The sequence below is a fragment of the Apium graveolens genome, chromosome 3 (genome assembly GCF_009905375.1).
Source record: "Apium graveolens cultivar Ventura chromosome 3, ASM990537v1, whole genome shotgun sequence".
NCBI classification, from domain to species: Eukaryota; Viridiplantae; Streptophyta; class Magnoliopsida; order Apiales; family Apiaceae; genus Apium; species Apium graveolens.
In genome coordinates this window covers 179110604-179132732 of record NC_133649.1, presented here as the reverse complement: position 1 = coordinate 179132732, position 22129 = coordinate 179110604, and positions in this window count along the sequence as shown.

Here is a 22129-nt window from a genome sequence, read left to right as displayed (position 1 = left end):
AAGAAAGATGGAATTGGCACAAAAGTCTCTCTCATTTAAATTTCAACAATATAAATGAGCTAGTAAAGAAAGATCTTTTGAGAGGACTGCCAAAATCAGTATTTGCTCCCGATGGCCTTTGTGATTCATGTCAAAAGGCAAAACAAAGAAAATCTTCATTCAAGACCAAAATTGAATCTTCAATTCTTGAGCCTTATCACCTATTGCATGTTGATCTATTTGATCCAGTCAATGTCATGTCTATTGCAAAGAAGAAATATGCTATGGGTATAGTGGATGAGTTCACAAGGTACACTTGGGTGTATTTCTTGCACAAGAAGAATGAGACTGCATCTACTCTAACTGATCATGTCAAACAACTGGATAAATTGGTCAAAGATTCTATCAAAATTATAAGAAGTGATAATGGCACTGAGTTCAAGAATTCAATAATGGAAGAGTTTTGTAAAGAGCATGGAATTAAGCTGGAATTTTCTGCACCTGGAACTCTACAGTAAAATGGAGTTGTAGAAAGAAAGAACAAGACTCTCATTGAAGCTCACGAACTATGCTTGATGAAGAAAAGCTACCAACCTAATTTTGGGCTGAAGCTGTGCAGACTACTTGTTTTACACTGAATGCTACACTCATAAACAAGTATGGAAAAACACCATATGAGATGGTGAAGAAAAAGAAGCCAAATCTGAAATACTTTCATGTATTTGGTTGCAAGTGTTTTGTTCTTAAGACTCATCCTGAACAGCTGTCAAAATTTGATTTAAAAGCTGATGAAGGAATTTTTATTGGATATCCACTTTCCACAAAAGCCTTCAGAGTCTACAATTTAAGAACAAGGATTGTCATGGAATCTATCAATGTATCTTGTGATGATAAGAAGATTACTGGACTTGAAGATTTCAATGATCATGATCAGCTGAGATTTGAAAATGAAGATTTAAATTCTGAATCTGTAAATTCTGATGACTTAAATCCTGATCCTATAAGTTCTGATGGGTTAAGTTCTGATGTCATTGAAACTGTGGTAACTACTCCAAGGGAAAATGCACCTGTCCAGGGGGAGCAAGCTGAAGATCCTACCACAACTCAAGACTCTCAAGAAGCATCAGAACCTGTCACTGGCTCTTCAAGTTCTGATTCATCAAGTTCTGATGAACCAAATTTTGATAATTCTGGAAACTCTGATTCTTCAAATCCTGAAGGTTCCAACTCAAATTCTGAAGTCTCAGAGAGCATAACTACAGGGGGACCATCAGAAAATGCTAAGAGAAACAACATGCATCATGGGGGAGGATCCAGTTCTAGAGAATAACTTCCATCTGCAAGGAAGTGGACTAAGGCACATACACCTGACTTAATAATTGGAGATCCTGAAGCAGGTGTCAGAACTAGAACAACAATATCAAATGAATGTCTCTATCATTCTTTTCTATCTCATACTGAACCAAAGAAAGTGGAAGAAGCTCTTCAAGATGCTGATTGGGTGCAAGCAATGCATGAAGAGTTAAATGAATTTGAAAGAAATAAAGTCTGGACCCTAGTGCCAAGACCAAAGAACAAATCAATTGTTGGCACAAAATGGGTGTTCAGAAACAAAACTGACAGTGATGGCATAATTACAAGAAATAAAGCAAGGCTGGTTGCATAAGGCTACTCTCAACAGGAGGGTAGTGATTATGATGAAACATTTGCACCAGTTGCTAGATTGGAAGCCATAAGAATCTTTTTGGTTTATGTTGCTTACAATAAGTTCAAAGTCTTTCAAATGGATGTGAAAAGTGCTTTTATCAATGGAGAATTGGAAGAAGAGGTATATGTTGACCAACCTCCAGGATATGTAGATCCAAAATTTCCTAATCAATCCAAGTACACCATAAATTTACTCAAGAAATTTGGAATGCAAGACAGTTCAACTGCATCCACTCCCATAGCCACTGCAACCAAGTTAGATAAAGATACTGGTTCATCAATAGATATTACTAACTACAGAGGTATGATTGGCTCTTTACTCTATTTAACTGCAAGTAGACCTGATATCATGTCTGCTACCTGTCTTTGTGCAAGATTTCAGGCTGATCCAAGAGAACCTTATCTAATTGCCGTGAAAAGAATTTTCAAGTACCTCAAGGGTACAACTGATCTAGGATTGTGGTATCCTAGAGAATCATATTTTAAGCTAATAGGTTACTCAGATGTAGATTTTGCAGGATGCAAAATAGACTGGAAAAGCACTAGTGGAAGCTGCCAATTTCTTGGAGGCAGATTGGTTTCTTGGTTTAGCAAGAAACAGAAATCAATTTCCACATCAACTGCACAAGCAAAATATATTGCTGCAAGAAGCTGGTTTGCACAGATTCTTTGGATGAAGAATCAGTTACTGGACTATGGGTTAGAATTTTCTAAAATACCTATTTACTGTGATAATCAAAGTGTAATTGCTATGACAGGTAATCCAGTTCAAAACTCAATGACAAAGCACATCAGCATTAGGTACCATTTCATAAGGGAACATGTGATGGAAGGTACAGTGGAATTGCATTTTTTTCCAACAGATCAACAATTAGTAGATATCTTCACAAAACCACTATGTGAAGCTAATTTTACAAGACTGGTAAATGAACTTGGAATGGTTTCAGGTTCTTTCTCTAAATCTTCTTAGTTTTTGTTCTCATGCATCAGACTTTATGATCAGTGTTAACAGATTGTCTTATCTTCATGTAAGCTGTGCTTAAATTGTAATACATTAAATACTGATTGTAATCTGATGTGGATCTATATACTCTGATAGTATTTTGAATATTCTTTGACTATTCAATCCAATGAGGATAACTGTGGTAGGTGCTGACCGAGTAGTTTTAACATACTAGAAATCCCATATTTGAATTAGTTGTTTATGTGGAAATTCGTTAACACAAGCAAATTCTGATGTTGAGCTTAGTCAAATTTACTTTGTGTATCTTATTACTAAGTCACAAACTAGATTCTTGCTTCTTATCTTTCAAATTCTGATGTCAGTAAATCTTAAGGATGAACCACATGTTTGATAAGCCTCACTTATCTAAAGAAAAGAAAAGAAAATTGAAGTCAGGTACTCCTTTGAGATCTAGAGTAAATATGTGAAAGGGAAGACCCAAGTGCATTGCTGGTATTAATTAATATGCATTAGAAAAGCAAATAAATTTTTCTTGGTGACTTTTCACATTCTCTGATTACTAGAAAAATACTCTGATAATAGCATAAATTCTGATAGCAGTTGTGACTCACTTACATTGAGAAGCCACTGTAAAAAGGAATTTCAAAAGATGCATAAAATGAGCACAAACAGTTGAAGTGGATTCTTGCATAAATTTATTCTATAGTAGACTTCATTATTAGTGACAGATTTAAGCAATTTTCTTAGTTATGCCTTATTTCTAAGATGTACTGAAGTTTATCAGACTTTAATATTTATCTGATATTTTGTTAATTCACACACTATCACTCCATATGAATGATGAAAATTAATGTGGTGATTAAGTTGTTTTAGACAAACAGTTAAGTGTCATATGCATAAATTATGAGGACAAGTTCTGATGGAATTTCTGATGATTAAACTCTGAAGAAACAAGTCAGCATTTGTATGAAGAATCACAGATACAAACATTCACTTTTTGAGTATAGAAGCCAAGTTCTGATGACCGTTAAAATCTGATAATAGTCAAGTTCTGATATTAAATCCTAATGCAAACTCTGATGCTTACGTGGCATTATTTATTTACTTGACTTTTTTGTGGTAAATACTGTAACGGTCATATTTTATCAGAATATAATTAAGAGAGATAAAAATAGTCATAATCATTTAGTAAGTGGGAAGCGTGTTTTCCTTGAAACACTGCATGTGCACATTTATTACAGCTTATTACCCATGCCCACTAATAATGTTTTGACTAATGACAAGCTGCCAGGTGTCTGAAGTCTGTTCTGCTTCAATCATAACAGTTGTCAAATAGAGAGTATAAATATGGGAGTTAAAAGATATTATAATCTTTACCTACTTTTCTTTCTCTAATCTCTCTTATTTTCTCTCTCTCACTAATATTCTCTGAAGCTATTTTCTTACAGGCCTTTTATCAAACACCTTGTGTACACTCTATTTTCTCACTTATTTTTCACAGAAATGGCACCAAAATATATCGTGTTCAATGGAGCTAAGTTTTTTCCTAACAATTACTCAGCTATTCTTAGCAAGGATGAAGCTCCATCAGAACTTCACTTCATCCAAGACTTTTTATCTCGAAGTGAAATAGGCTATGCTTTGACCCAACCAGACACACTCTCAGGAACTCAACTGCTTGAGTTTTGGAGGAGTGGTGTGTATGATGATGGTGGAGCAAATGGGTCCCCTAGTATTATCTTCACAACATGGGAGGATGAACATGTGGTGACTGTGTCTACAGTTCACCAAGCTCTACATCTACCAGAAAACTGCACTTTTTCCACAGTTGAGGAGCCAGCTCTTCAACAGCTAATGGAAAATCTGGGCTATGAAAAGACTTTGGCAAAGCTTGGACAACTAAAGAGACCCCACATCAGGAAAGGAGTGGAGTTTCTTCTTTGACTGCATCACAAGAGCCTTTGCTAACAAGTGCTCCAACTTTGATGTTATACCAATCCTAAGTCAGCAAATTGGGTATGCTCTGATTACTCAATCTCATTTTGATTATGCTACTGCTGTACTAGGATTCATAGGAGATAGGATGATAGAAGATAGAAATACTGTATATTTTGCTAGATTCTATCAACTCATTTACAGCTTTTGTAACTCTGATGCACCCCAACTAGCAAGTGAGTTAATTTCACCATTTAAACTTGCTAAGAGAGCATTTACTGACTTATTATCTACTGATAATAAGAAAACTGTTCTAAGACCCCTCCAAATTCCACAATCAGTCAAACAATTTTTAGTAAATTCTGACCCAACCACATACACTGCTCAATATCCTGATGTCCAACCATCCCAACCTCCATCAGCACCTCCAACCAGTACACAACCAACCACCTCTCAACCTCAACAAACTCAACCTACCATCAGAATATACTTCCAACCAGCTCAATCCTAACAACAATAACCATCAGCACCTACCATCAGTGTGACGGCCTCAACCCCGGTGTCAGGAGTTGACGTCATAAATAACAATCACAATCCAATCCAAATCCTCAATAATACATAACTACAACCCCTTTACCAAGACCTTTTCCAAGTTTAAGTATGATTTAGGTTATACTTAATAAAAAACCAACTTAACCAACTTATAACAATATTATGAACAACACTATCTTAATACAGCAACTCAACATACCATCTTTTGGTCCTAACAACTAACTCAGAGGAGCCTAACGCAAAAGGAACTGGAACTCTGCCCTGACTATCGCGGAAGAATCTCCTAGGCATCTGCAATACATATATAAAACATTCCGCAAGGGTGAGCAATCAATTGCTCAGCAGTACCACTATATGAATAACAAGTAAAACAATTTATGATAAAACATTGATAGGAACAGAAATTAAAGCTCGTGTATAAAAGCAGAGTAAGCATTCATAAACTGGATATCCAAAACTAGCATGCTCCGAAAAAAACAACAATATCAGTCGTGTGCTGTGTATAATTACCAGAATCAAAGCTTAGCATGCTATTTCATTTTCACATCATCTATCTCCATAAGTTGAGTTGTTAAATCAATTTCAAAATTGAATCAATCAAATTCATTGGACGTTTAACGGGTGAAGATAGCTGATCAGTCTACCCTCACCGGACAGCGACTAACGGCCATCTAGAATAAGAATGTGTTCCAAAACTTGGGAAAAGACTAGTTAGGTCTTTCCCCCACGCTGGACTAATCGGTTAAATAGAATGCCCAACCCAATTAGCCACTTACGCAACCACATGCTGGGCCGTTACCGAATAACGGGCCTCCTACGCAACTCCAATAGATCAACTGAATTCCTTTTTTTTGACCAGAACCTACAGAGCCGAAATACCCTACGTTAGACGTCTAGGCATACTTGACATATCCTCAGTAACACATCTACCCATTCGATATCAAATCCCGACTCGTACTTATTACAATACACGCATCAACTTAGGGTTCATATTCTCAGAAATAGATTCGGTATTCGTTTTCGGAAAAATACATATACTCGTCATTTTACAAAATTTAGGTTATTACTTTTGACAAAACAGTTCACCACTACATACAATCAGATTTCGCTATACAACATATATATATGTTTATATATACTCGTTCGACAGCCGATAATTGCTGGATACGTTCCCGTAATTCCGTAGTTCAATTTCTCGAAAATTGGGCAGCACCTCCTTTATTTATCGTACTAACCCGTCGAACAATTCGACGTCACTTCACCACAACAATTCACAATAACCAACATTCACAATTTCCCAAACGCCAATTCAATACTATTATTAATATTATTCGCATTTTATATTTATTTATTAAATTAGGACTCAAAATATAATCATCACGGTCCACCGTCCGCTCGTCGAAATTCATCGCGGACGGCGGTAAAATCTGCGGGTACCCGATTAATTCGAGTTTCCGACGCGAACTCCACCGATTTATAATAATAATTTCCTGACAAGCATTTAATCATATCAAGGATATTAATCAAAGAATTCCCTGTACTGAAAATAAGAATTAATCCAAATCAGAAATGTTTGAATCGAAACAAAGGGTGCGAGACACACACACAGGCGTGTGTGCAGCACGCACTGGACTGACAACCAGATAATAGCACAACAGAACAGAGCAACTCGGAGAAACAGGCCGAAACAACAACAACAAGTCGGAAAATAAACCAGACAACCAAAAAAATTAGGTAGCAACAGTTAGTCACCCCTCCTGACTACAACACACCGAAAATATATATACACAATTACTTGTATACATACTCAGAACCACCAGGAGGACAGAACCGCGGTCTTACCCACCGGAAAAATCGCAAAAATAACAGTCGCAAGCAAGAAGGCAACAGAGAAAGAAAGAAAAAGAGAGAGACAATAAGGATGGGGTGGGTTTCTGTGGTTTATTATTTATTCTGCATAAATGCTCTGCAATTGACACGTTTCAACAAAAGCACAGAAGATTAACACGTGTCCTTAACTAGCTGGAAGTCCAATTTTCGTCCCGATTTTGTAATTTAACGAACATTCACAAGGATAAAAATAACCCGTAAAACTATCAAATTAATTTTAAAATGTCACAAATAATTTAAAGTTATTAAAAGTAGATTTTTTTCATAATTTTTAAAGTATATTTGAAACATATCTTGTACCCGCATTTAATGATTAACGAACCGAGTTGCACGTGAAATAATTTCAGAAAATTACGAGAATAGCCTTAAAAGGTTACAAATATCCCGAAGTTTATAAAAACATAAATTTTTAAATTTTTAAATAATTTCTAAAATACAATTCATACCCGCTTTTATCAATTAAACGAATCGACGCGCAGGTGAAACTAACTCCGAAAATTCTCAAAATAATTTTAAAATTCTCAGCATAATACAAACTTAATAAAATATAGAGATAAATGCACTTTGCACCCTCAAACAAAGTTGAAAAAACAATTTTGTACCAAAACTTTCGGAAATACAACTTGCACCCCTCAATTTCAACTTACTAATTCAGTATGCACCCTTTTGCAGATTATAATTAAAATAATATGGGGTAAAAAGAAAATTTTATTTTAAAATGTAAATAAATTTTAGTTGGAATTTCAAAAATAAGTTAAAATATTTATAAAAATGATTTCTTGTATATTAAATATTAATATAGATCAGAATATTTTCATTAAATGCACTGTAAAATCATAACGACGTCAAAGACTTTAAAATGAAATAATTACATTAAATTAAATATATATAAAAAATATATATAAAAATTTATTTTGAATTTAATTTTGGTAGAATTATATAATTTTTGGCATTAATAATTTAAAGATATTATTTTATAGCTATAATAATAAATTAAATTTTTAATATAATCTGAAAAATAAAAAAATTAGTTTAGTTAATATTTTACTGAAATTCCCATTCTACCCCTTACTTTTTTAATAATAACCGTCGAAGAGGTGCTTTCTGAATTGGCAGGTTGAAGTTGAGGGGTGCAAACTGAGTTTCCAATACTATTGATACACATTTGTTTTTGAAACAAAATAAGAGGGTGCAAAGTACAATTTTCTCTAAAATATAAGTTTCATGATTTTTGAAGATTTCCATAATTAAATATGGATTTTACCATTAAACACACTCATAAAATCATTTAAAAATAAATAATTAATAAAATATTAATTTCTCAATTTTATAAAGTCCTAAAAATAATTATTGAAATTATAAAGTCTTAAAAACAATTTTAGAGATAATCCAAGTATTTATGGAAATAAAAATGCAATAATACCATTTTTACCAACGATACAAAATCATACAATTCATTAATTGACCACGCAATTCAATTCCATACACTAGTAATCACATACACATAGTGATAGAGTAATAACCCACTGACTGAACCCACACATATATTTTATTTAATTATTTATTCCATAATTACACATTTAAATAATAATAAAAATATACGGGTCGTTATATCCCTCCCCCCTTAAAAAGATTCTGTCCTCAGAATCTGACTTAACTAAATAAGTAAGGATTTTTGTCAAGAAATTCCGACTCTAACTTCCAGGTAGACTCTTCGACTCAAGGATTTATTCAAGGCATACTCACCATAGACATAAATTCATTACTAAGGACTCATTCTTAACGATCTAGGATCTGGATCGATTATTTCACGTAGAACAAATTTGGATGAGAGTCCGTTGGCTCCTAATCAATGGCTGGATTCAAATCATAAACACATCGCTTTAACATTGACACTTATAACATATTATATATATACTGCGACTGCGGCGGTGATACCAACTTATAGACAACTTTATCTATATTTCTTTATACCTCGAATGGTTCAATACAATTAGCACTTTACTTGTCCCTTCTATTCAAACTTAACCAATCTCTTCCAAGGTAAAACTTTTGCCTATACCATGATCCTCATTTTATATATTCATACTCTTTCGATGCAAATTCGCTTTCTCCCTTTATCTATCCCTGTTTCAACTCTTTTCTGAATCAACACCACCACATTCTGGATGTACTAAATTAGTTCAAGACTTAACACTATCTCTATTCCCACTTTATCTCAATAGAGTGAGGACCCATGCTTATGCCCATACAACACTTCACAAAGTAGCATTCTCTCATTAACATGTTAACTATTATCATAGAAATTCAATCTATGGTAGGTGATTACCGCAGTTCCCTTTTTAGACCCATCATATATATATATATTCTCCACATATCTCATATTATCCGAATCACCTTCTCACTCTAACCCTTCATCTAAGAATGATAGGCAGTACTCAATTTCAACTTAGTTCCAAACATTCGAACATCTCCTACTTATTCTCATTCGTCAAGGTTAGAAAGTAGTCTCATATATTTACTTCTTATCACCTTTAGGTATTCGAACTCCAACTTTTACTCTTTCCAATTCTTCTATTAATTCCTCAGTAATCTTAATCATATTCATTTCTTCTCTTCTATTCAAGATATCGGTCCCTAAATGGACCTTGCTTGGTTGGTAGTTACTCAAATAACCGGGCTCCTGACCAGAACTTCATAATCTTAAGTTTTAATATACAATTGCTACTGTTCAACCCTTCGCGGCATTTCTTTAGGTTTTCAACTTGGCCCTTCTTAGCCCTTAAATGGGCGAGGATGTTATCAATAAATACGATTATACCATGCAAGTACTCCTGATACACCATATTACTTAATTCCTTATAGACAACTGATACACTCGTTACTCCGCCTATTATCACCAAAACTTACAGCGCTCATAACTCATTCTAATTGCAATCATTGGTATGTCCTCAGGCTTACCTTTAGCTGACAGTAGTCTGATCTTAGGTCTTCCTCCAAGAACCAACACGTTCCTTTCATAAATAATCAATTCTATGCAGGGTTACTTAATCCTATTCGTCAACTTTTCCAACTTCTGATAATCATCACGTAACTTCATACATCCATTCTTCTTTCCTATAGATCACATTAGTGCACAATACGGAATGCACCTTGTCTCATTATTCTTTCATCCCAAAATCCTGAAGTTTCCTTCTTAATATCCCTTATATACGCTAGTTACGCCTTATCTTCTTGCTTATGTCCTTGAATACTTATCCTAATATTAGCTTCTGTAGATATTATCGTTTGCTTCTTCCGATAATCAATTATTTCCATGGTTCCTTATCAGGGTCCTGAGCAGCTAAACTTTTAATCACATTACAAGTCTTAGCCTTGGCTGTACTGGACGTCAAACCTTTGATGCACTACCTCCAATGCTATTTCGGGAAGTACTTCTACAATTCTTGGCAACATGCCCTACCTTGCCACAGTTGTAACAGACGACTCTTGGATTTTCCACCTTATATTCTGATGCATAATGTCCCTTCTGACTACACCTAAAACATTCAGTATTTGCCTTACACCTTCCATCATGCCTCTTACCGCATTGCTTACACTCTGATATAGGCGACTTAACCGAATTGACCTGATTAGAGCTGGCTGAGGTGTTAATAATTCTATTTAAAGAAATACTTTTCTCTCTAAATTCTCTATTCTTACTCCTTCCGACCTTTTTATGAGACTTCTGACTGGATCCTTCTTGACCTGATGCTTTTTTCATATCATCAATCTTTCGCTTCTTATCTTCTTTTTCTCTTGCGGCTAACTTCTGATCAAATTCAATTACTAAGGCAGCTTGAACTATGGAAGGATATTTCTTGAGTTGCAATGCTACTACTCCACTACGAATTTCAGGCTTCAATCCTTGTTGAAACCTCCTTGCCTTCTGAGCTTCAGAGCACACATAATTTGGTACAAATCTAGCCAACTCTGTGAACTTAGCCTCATACTCAGCTACACTTCCGTCACCTTGCTTCAGTTCTAGAAACTCAATCTCCATTTGATTTCTCACACAGTCAGGAATATAATTTTCCAAAAATAACTCAGTAAACCTAGCCCATGGAACATGGCCTTCTCCTTCTAACGCTCTTGTTGACTCCCACCAATAATTTTCTTCATTTTTCAAGAAATAGCTCGCATAATCAGTCTTAAGATTCTCACTTACTTGAACAAGATTGAAAGCTTTCTCCATCTCTTTTAACCATGCTCCAGCAGCTAATGGATTAGGTTCACCTTTAAACTCAGGAGGGTTAACATTCTGAAAGGATTTGAAACTAGCACTTTGGTTCACTCCTTGCTGTTGCTGCTGCAACTGTAGTTGCGGCTGTTGAACCTGTTGGATTAACTGCAATTATTGTTGCTGCTGCTGGCGCAACAAGTCTAGAATTTCATTTATAGCTGGACCCTCCGTAAAACTACTACTATTTTCTTTAGACTGGGTAGCTTTCTTGGGTGGCATCTTCCTGAAATATAAAAATGAGTTTATTTAAAGAATAACAAAATTATTTGACAAAAGGTATCACCGTTTAAATGGTGCACCTATATCAGAAAAATGTTGCCCAATCACAGTAACCAAGTCTTTAATATCAGGGTCCATTTATAAAAGAAATCCAGATTAACAGCACTAGTAATCATAACAACAATAAAAGTAACAGAATCAACAACAATTCAGGAAATCTAAAATACAAAGAAACTAAATACCTTAGCATGGTTCCTCAATATAACAACAACTAACCAACTTCCCATCACTACTCGGATACAACAACTAAATTTCTCCAACATACCACAAAAGTCGGCTGAATATATTAGACACACACTATGTAGAACAAGCTGATAAATCGAGTCAAGTTTAAGGGATACTGACTCTACTAAGCACCATCGTTCATGTTTCAACCAACCCTTCTTCTAAGGATGATTTCTTGTCACCCGCAAGTAACCCATCAACCATTGATTTACTTTTCCTGAGGCTATAATTCCATCATTAGGTCCTGAACTCTCACGGTTACCATTATTCTTAAATGATATCCTGATATATGACTCTCGTTCTTCTCAACAGTCGCTCTTACTTGCTTTCCATAACGAGGACCATCTAATCGCATAAATTCATTACCATAGAAAATCCAATAAAATTTCCGGCTCGAGGGAATCGAATAAGAAGAAACAGTGAGGAAGATGTAGGTATGACTGGGAGCAACCATACAAGCACATAAGATGGCCAGTCTTAGTACCATACGGTCACAACACATAATTTGGTAGTGTCCCACCAGACCCTTTTGTCACATAGACAAATGGTCAATTCATATGCATTGTTTGCCCCAATCAACCAATAAAATTTCCGAGAGAAGAAACAAGGTTCGAAAGAAAATTCATAAATAGGAAGGGGGTGAATCTGATTTGTAATGAGATCAACAAAACCCTAAGTAGCTTACTTCGGGTTCATAACTTTCTCACAGGAAAATAAGTAACTTATGGAATAGGAAACAATTACCTTGGAAACAAAATAGGTCTCAAGAAGGAAGTATAAGGAATCAAGATATACACCACCGTACTGATCCACATTCACTTTGAGACTTAACTGTTATAGCAGCTGCTAACGATTGTTATTCCATCCAACTTACCGAGGTCACACCATTGGGCCAATAATATTCCTTGACATAGAAAAGGCGATATTTAGGAATAACGCTGGCGTCTTCTCGGCTGACACAATAAGGGCCCGCTCAACGCTGAATCCTCGCAATCAGACTCGAATTCTCGAGAAGGAACTATAAGTCTCTATCGAACATTACTAATAATATATATACAAAGGAGACGTACCCTAAACTAGGGCAGTTCCAGTCAATCCTCAACAAACGTCAGGGTTACGTTCCCGAAACCCTTGACTAAACCCATAGACTTGCTCCTCTAGTTGAGTTGCTGACTCACATCTATATATAAACCTTCCTATACTCTTTTAACTCTACTCCTAACCTAAATCAGGGACTCAAACTTGTAGCTCTGATACCAACTGTGACGGCCTCAACCCCGGGGTCAGGAGTTGACGTCATCAATAACAATCACAATCCAATCCAAATCCTCAATAATACATAACTACGACCCCTTTACCAAGACCTTTTCCAAGTTTAAGTATGATTTAGGTTACACTTAATACAAAACCAACTTATAACAATATTATGAACAACACTATCTTAATACAGCAACTCAACAGAAAATCTTTTGGTCCAAACAACTAACTCAGAGGAGCCTGACGCAAAAGGAACTGGAACTCTGCCCTGACTATCGCGGAAGAATCTCCTAGGCATCTGCAATACATATATAAAACATTCCACAAGGGTGAACAATCAATTGCTCAGCAGTACCACTATATGAATAACAAGTAAAACAATTTATGATAAAACATTGATAGGAACAGAAATTAAAGCTCGTGTACAAAAGCAGAGCAAGGATTCATAAACTGGATATCCAAAACTAGCATGCTCCGAAAAAAAACAACATCAGTCGTGTGCTGTGTATAATTACCAGAATCAAAGCTTAGCATGCTATTTCATTTTCACATCATCTGTCTCCATAAGTTGAGTTGTTAAATCAATTTCAAAATTGAATCAATCAAATCCATTGGACGTTTAACGGGTGAAGATAGCTGATCAGTCTACACTCACCGGACAGCGACTAGCGGCCATCCAGAATAAGAATGTGTTCCGGAACTTGGGAAAAGACTAGCCAGGTCTTTCCCCTAAGCTGGACTAATCGGTTAAACATAATGCCCAACCCAATTAGCCACTTATGCAACCACACGTTACCGAATAACGGGCCTCTTACGCCACTCCAATAGATCAACTGAATTCCTTTTTTTTTTGCCTCTTTCCAAAATTTCACGACATAGGTGGATCAAAACCTTCCACGACATAGGTGGATTAAAACAGTCCCTTTGTCCAGTTTCCAAAATCACTGTCACCTATCTCTTTTTAAAACCATTCTGTCACATCATACTATTTAAAAAACTTTCTTTTATTTTAATCACGTTTAGAGATAGGTGTTTTCAGAAGTTACTTTTCCCCAAAACATAATTTTAAACAAAATTTTCAAGTACAGGGGATACGTAACTTAAAACGTTTTTGTTTCATTACGAGAATAAAACATTTAGCTATTCATACACTACTGAACCATAAAAGAAAGGTCAGGGGTACTTGCCTTGCAGAGATTTACGACTCCTATTGATCAATTCTGATCCGACTTAGACTGCTTAGGCTTTATCGTCTAACCACCAGATCACCTTGGATTCGACTTTAATACTCAGGTTCTTCGGTTGAAACCCTACTGAGCTCGTCGACTATCCACTAGGTTACCTTTAGTTTGACATCAATCTTGAGTTATTCGACTAGAACCTACAGAGCCGAAATACCCTACGTTAGATGTCTAGGCATGCTTGACATATCCTCAATAACACATCTACCCATTCGATATCAAATCCTGACTCGTACTTATTACAATACATGCATCAACTTAGGGTTCATATTCTTGGAAATAGATTCTAGATTCGTTTTCCGAAAAATACATATACTCGTCATTTTACAAAATTTGGGTTATTACTTTTGACAAAATCACCACTACATACAATCAGATTTCACATACAACATATATATATGTTTATAAATACTCGTTCGACAGCCCAATAATTGCTGGATACGTTCCCGTAATTCCGTAGTTCAATTTCTCGGAAATTGGGCAGTACCTCCTTTATTTATCGGACTAACCCGTCGAACAATTCGACGTCACTTCACCACAACAATTCACAGCAACCAACATTCACAATTTCCCAAACGCCAATTCAATACTATTATTAATTATTATTCGCATTTTATATTTATTTATCAAATTATGACTCAGAATATAATCATCACGGTCCACCGTCCGCTCGTCGAAATTCATCGCAAGACGGCTGGTAAAATCCACGGGTACCCGATTAATTCGGGTTTCCGACGCGAACTCCACCGATTTATAATAATAATTTCCCGTACAAGCATTTAATCATATCAAGGATATTAATCAAAGAATTCCCTGTACTGAAAATAAGAATTAATCCAAATCAGAAATGTTTGAATCGAAACAAAGGGTGCGAGACACACACACAGGCGCATGTGCAGCACGCACTGGACTGGCAACCAGATAATAGCACAACAGAACAGAGTAACTCGGAGAAACAGGCCGGAACAACAACAAGCCTGAAAATAAACTAGACAATCAAAGAAATCAGGCAGCCACAGTTAGTCACCCCTCCTGTCTTCAACACACTGAAAATATATATACACAATTACTTGTATACATACTCAGAACCACCAAGAGGACAGAACCGGGGACTTACCCACCGGAAAAATCGCAGAAATAACAGCCGCAAGAAGGCAACAGAGAAAGAAAGAAAAAGAGAGAGACAATAGGGATGGGGTGGGTTTCTATGGTTTATTTTTTATTCTGCATAAATGCTCTCTAATTGACATATTTCAACAAAAGCACAGAAGATTAACACGTGTCCTTAACTAGCTGCAAGTCTTATTTTCGTCCCGATTTTGTAATTTAACGAACATTCGCAAGAATAAAAATAACCCGTAAAATTATCAAATTAATTTTAAAATGTCACAAATAATTTAAAGTTATTAAAAGTAGATTTTTTTCATAATTTTTAAAGTATATTTGAAACATATCTTGTACTCACATTTAACGATTAACGAACCGAGTTGCACATGAAATAATTTCAGAAAATTATGAGAATAGCCTTAAAAGGTTACAAATATCCGAAGTTTATAAAAACATAAATTTTGAAATTTTTAAACAATTTCTAAAACGCAATTCATACCCGCTTTTATCAATTAAACGAATCGACGCGCGGGTGAAACTAACTCGGAAAATTCCCAAAATAATTTTAAAATTCTCAGAATAATACGAATTTAATAAAATATAAGTTTCATGATTTTTGAAGATTTCCATAATTACATATGGATTTTACCATTAAACATACTCAGAAAATCATTTAAAAATAAATAATTAATGAAATATTGATTTCTCAATTTTATAAAGTCCTAAAAATAATTATTGAAATTATAAAGTCTTAAAAACAATTTTAGAGACAATCCAAGTATTTATGGAAATAAAACTGCAATAATATCATTTTTAACAATGATACAAAATCATACAATTCATTAATTAACCATGCAATTCAATTCCATACACTAGTAATCACATAGACATAGTGACAGAGTAATAACCCACTGACTGAACCCACACCAATATTTTATTTAATTATTTATTCCATAATTACACATTTAAATAATAATAAAAATATACATGTCGTTATAATCAGACCTTCATCCTCTAGGCCCAAAAGAGCAAAGTCTGTTCCTAAATCTCCACCAAGGAGAAGAAGGATGATTCTCAGGGATGAATCCGATAATGAAGAGGAGCAAGTACAGGTTCATGCATCAGAACCTGTGACTGTTGAAGCTAAAAATGTCAATTTTCAGAAAGAAATAGCAGCTGAAAAGGAAACTTCTCAGATAAATACTGAAGCTGAAGGTTCTGATACTTTGAAGAGAAAGAGAACTGTAAGTTCTGATGCAGCTAAGGCAACTCCTATACCATCTAGGAGATCTAAGAAATAGAGAGCAGGAAGGCACATGGCTCAACCTCAATCTGAGGATACTACTGAAGCTGGGGAAGGGGATCATGAATCTCTGATCTCAAAGCCAACTGTGATTGAATCTTTGCCACCTCCTACTCATGCTGAAGACACTGTTAAGGATACAGTGATCACACCTCCTGTCTCTCTAATTTATGAAAATGTAACAAGTTGAAGATTCAGGATTAAGTCCTGAAATTGACATCCACAAGCTGATCATTCCAACTGTGCTCTATCTTGAAGCTCCTACAACAGCTCAGCCATCTACAATCAACTCTCCAATCTTAAATGCTGAGATATCATCTACATCAATTCTGGAGATAAATTCTGATGATCAGAATTTAGATGAAGCTACTGCAGAATCTCCAACAGCAACACACACACACTTGTACTGTCAGAAGATAATGAGTCTTCTTCAAGTTCTGAAGACAGTGTTTCTGTTGATACTTGTAACAGCCCGCACTTCCGGACCATTAATTCTAAACCAAAACTAAAATAAAATATATTTATTAAACGGAAATTCTATTACAAAGGTTACTATTACAACGCGCAACTAACGGAAGTCCAAATGTCAATCTACTCCAATTCTAAGGTCCTCGAACTCCAATACTAACCAACTCGAGTCTTTTAGACGAAAACTGAAATATTAAAAGAATGAGCGGCGAAGCCCAGCAAGCAACTACCATTTGACGACTCAAAATAATATTTTAAATCTTTTTCGAAAATAGAATTTAAACATACTTGACACATAACACAGATCACACAAAATCACACATATATTCGATAACAAGGTCAACAAAGATGCACACGATATAATCAATAATCATAATCAAACGCATTCTATAATCCACATAATCAAAATTCTTAATCAATCAATAAATCTTAATAACAAATTCTTATCTTTAGTCCCACAGTCCTAAATCACACCTTATCCCACACTTTGCCAGTGACCGGCATCTTATACTTTATGCCACACTTCCCAAGTGACCGAGTTCTAATTCTTATTCGATGGGGGGGGGGCTAGTTCATGTCCCTCGTTAAGTGCAACCAAAGTTTGACAAGGTATCGATCTGTTCCGGAATGTGCGCAAACTAGTTCTAAGTTCTAAGTATCACACTGTCCAGTGATCAGATTCTAATTCTTATACGTGATTAAGACTGGGGATTTATTTGAATTCGTTTCTTATCAATCACATATTAATTTCATACATACGACAATCAAAACAAATATTTGAGCACATGAATCAAACAATATAAGATATATTACACAATAATACGGAGCAATAAAGATTCACTTGCGTAATCAAACAGATAATTCAAGTTTCAAAATATACGGAACAACGAATAATCACTTACAGAACACGTAAGCAACAAATAATACAGAGCAACGAAAGTTACTTGCTTCAATCATGCAAACAGATAATTCATATTAGAATACACAATCAATCCTTAGCAACCCATCAAAAATGAAACATCTAAAATCTCGATCTTCTCCATGACTCCAATTCTGATCAGATCCTTATTGAGCCTTTTTGACCCTTTAAACGACGTTTTCTTGGAAAACACAAAGCACGAAAGTTGTATAGTACAAAAAGATCTTTCCGAAAAGTCCAGAATTACTGAATTCCGACTCACGATGAATTTACTACGAATTTTACAAGACTGCTGATTTATGAAGAAAAGCCCCTACGAATTTTGATATTAAAAACGAGAAAAACAAATAGGGTGTATTTATAACGATATAAAACCCTATATCTTAACCTACAAGTTATCCATATTAGAATCTGATCCAAATTTTAGGCCCATTACTCTAATTCAATTTTAAATCCTAGTCCTTATCTAATTTAATTATTTTATTCTATTATTCAATTATTAATCTAGTTCTAAAAAAATTACGGGATATTACATGCTACCCTCCTTAAAAAGAATTTGGTCCCCAAATTCACAACAAACCTATACGTCTACTCTGGCTAATCTCCTATAGGACAAACTTAAACTATGGTCCACAAGATCGAATCCTAAGGAATGTACTAGTCCCATAACTAACACGCTCCGAAGAACAGCCTGCTCTTGATACCAACTGTAACATTAACACATATAACAAAATACGATAATCTATACGATACGATATACGAAACAAACACTTTTGATACACTACACAATAATACGGAGCAATAAAGATTCACTTGCGTAATCAAACAGATAATTCAAGTTTTAAAATATACGGAACAACAAATAATCACTTACATAACACGTAAGCAACAAATAATACAGAGCAACGAAAGTTACTTACCTCAATCACGCAAACAGATAATTCATACTAGAATACACAATCAATCCTTAGCAACCCATCAAAAATGAAACATCTAAAATCTCGATCTTCTCCGTGACTCCAATTCTGATCAGATGCTTATTGAGGCTTTTTGACCATTTAAACAATATTTTCTTGGAAAACACAAAGCACGAAAGTTGTAGAGAACGAAAAGATCTTTCCAAAAAGTCCAGAATCACTGAATTCCGAATCACGATGAATTTATTACGAATTTTACAAGACCGCTGATTTATGAAGAAAAGCCCCTACGAATTTTGATATTAAAAACGAGGAAAACGAATAGGATGTATTTATAACGATACAAAACCCTATATCTTAACCTACAAGTTATCCATATTAGAATTTGATACAAATTTTAGGCCCATTACTCTAATTCAAATTTAAATCCTACTCCTTATCTAATTTTAATAATTTTATTCTATTATTCAATTATTAATCTAATTCTAAAAAAAATACGGGGGTATTACAATACTCCAGCTCCCATTCTAGGAAAGGAGACACTTATTGAGAATTTATTCCTTAGGAAGATACTCACAGAGGTGTGGAGTGGACCAAGAAGTGGAATGAAACTGATTTCATTCCAAGCTCTAAAGTTCTGACATAGCATATTGCTAAGTCTGATGAGCTGATGACAAGTTCTGATTTTAAGACTCAACTCAAAATCACAGGTCTAAGTGTCAAGACTCTTCAAGGTTAACACTCTACAACTCATGAAAAAGTTGACAAACTTCTTGAAAAGGCTGAAAAGCTGGATATAGAGACCAAGCTTGATAAAAAGAGGTTTATCAGACCTATTTCTGAGAAAGTTGAAGCCATTGAGAAGATTCAAGAACAGCAACAGGCCCAAATCACCGAGGTCCTGTAAAATCAAGCTTCTCAAAAGGCTCAACTGGATGAAATTCAATCTTCAGTAGAACTTCTTCTCTCTATCCTATTACCTGATGATGCCAAAAAGGGGGAGAAGATAGTTAAGTCCAAATGCTCTAATACTCAGATACTGAAGAAAAAAGATAATAATGAAGATGACCAGGGAAACCCTAGAAAGGGTCAAGGTCAAGGTCAAGGTCAAAGAAATAAGGTTTCTTCTAGGAAACTAATGACTCATGCAAGCAAATCTTCTATTCAAAAGAAGACAAGTTCTGAAGCTGATCAAACTCAAAATCTAATAGCAAGTGCTCAAACTCAAAATCTGATATCAAGTTCTGATGAGCAAAGTCTGATAACAAAGCCTGATGTTCTGATTCAAGGTGGAAGTCAAGACTCTCAGAAGTTTCTGTAAACTCTGAAGCTCAAGGGAAAGCAGACTACTGTCTACTACAAGGATCCCAAGATTCAGACACTTGATGAAGAGATTGCTTAGAAGACTATTTCTGAAATATAATCCTGGAATGGATTTAGAAAATCTCAAGGAGGAAGAAGCTAGATTTAAAGCTGAGAAGACAAATCTAAAGTCAAAAGCTTCTGTTGCAAAGAAAACTCCAAGGCCTAATATAAAAGGCACTGTGATCAAGGAGAAATCAAATACTGAGGCATCAAAGCCCAAAACAAGATCACAGATTGAGATTGATCCCAAAGATAAAGGAAAGAGAAAAGTTGATGAACCAATAAAGCCACAGGAGATGAAAATTCCTCAAATCCTGATGAAAACCTGTGTGCAAACGGGTTCAAGTTCATGATGATACTCTTGTTGAATATGAAGATGTTCAAACTCTGAAAAGAAGGAAGATAACTGAAGAATACAAGACAACCTAAACTTGAAGTGATTTTGAAAGAGAAATGTCTATGCTACAATGAAGATTCTTCTCATCCAAGGGTAATAAGACTGGGTGATGGTTTAGAAAGAAATCATATCTCTGCTTTAAGGACTACAATCTACCAGATTGGAAGTCAGAATGAAGAGATGAAGCAAGTCAAGACTACAATATCTCAAGTCCTGAGGAATAAAGAAGAAAAACTGATATCAAACTTTGTCAAGAATCACTTTGGATTCAGATTGACTCAGTGATATTGGTAAAAGCTACAAGGACTGTAAGTTGTAGTTAGTTATCTAGTTAAACTCTTATTGCATTTGTACTTAAAATGTTTTTGACATCATCAAATCTATTAACTTGTATATTTTGCATAATTTACAAGTTGGGGGAGATTGTTAGATATATTTGAGATGTCATGTCTAATATGATTCATGTTTAGTTTTCAGATCTTAACAAACAGGACATATTAGGACTTACTGAAGTCAGAACTTAATATCAAAACTTAAGGTGTCAGAAGATACATATCAGTACTTAAGTGCGGGAAGACTTTCAGATAAGGAATACGGTTGATTTACAAGAGAAGATCGAGACTAAAATAAAAGAAGATATGCATGAAGAGTTAGAGGACTAGAAGACTTGTAGAAGATATCTGATTGATATATTTTAGGAGACAGAATTGTATTCCATATCAATTAGAAGTTATCTTGTAACCGTGTACTATATAAACACAGCGTAGGGTTTACACTATATATGTTATCATTATCGAGAAGATTATACATTGTAACCTAGCAGCTCTTAGTGATATTTGTTCATCACTGAGAGAGAATAACAGTTCATATTGTAATAGATTTTATTAAATATACTTGATCTTTGTTACATACTTGTGCTGAAATCGATTTGATTGTATAAATACTGTATTCAACCCCCTTCTACAGTGTTGTGTGACCTAACACAAGCCAAATTGCATATAGAGAACTGGATATATCGACAAGTCAATCTACTTGTAGAGAACTGGATATATCGACAAGTCAAAATACTTATAGAGAAATGAAGATATCGATAAATCATTCTACATATCGATATGTGACTTTTCTATACAGTAAAATAGATCTTGACAACAACTTCAAAATTCAGAATACAAACAACTTGAATATCCAAGATTATCAGCCAATAAATCATTGAATTCGAAAGTCTACAAATGTAGTTTGTAGAGTGCAAGATCAAGGGACAAGATGAATTGAACAAAGAGGGTCACGGACCTGGAAGATTACATGTAAATATGCTGCACTTAAAATAGAAACAAACAAATAG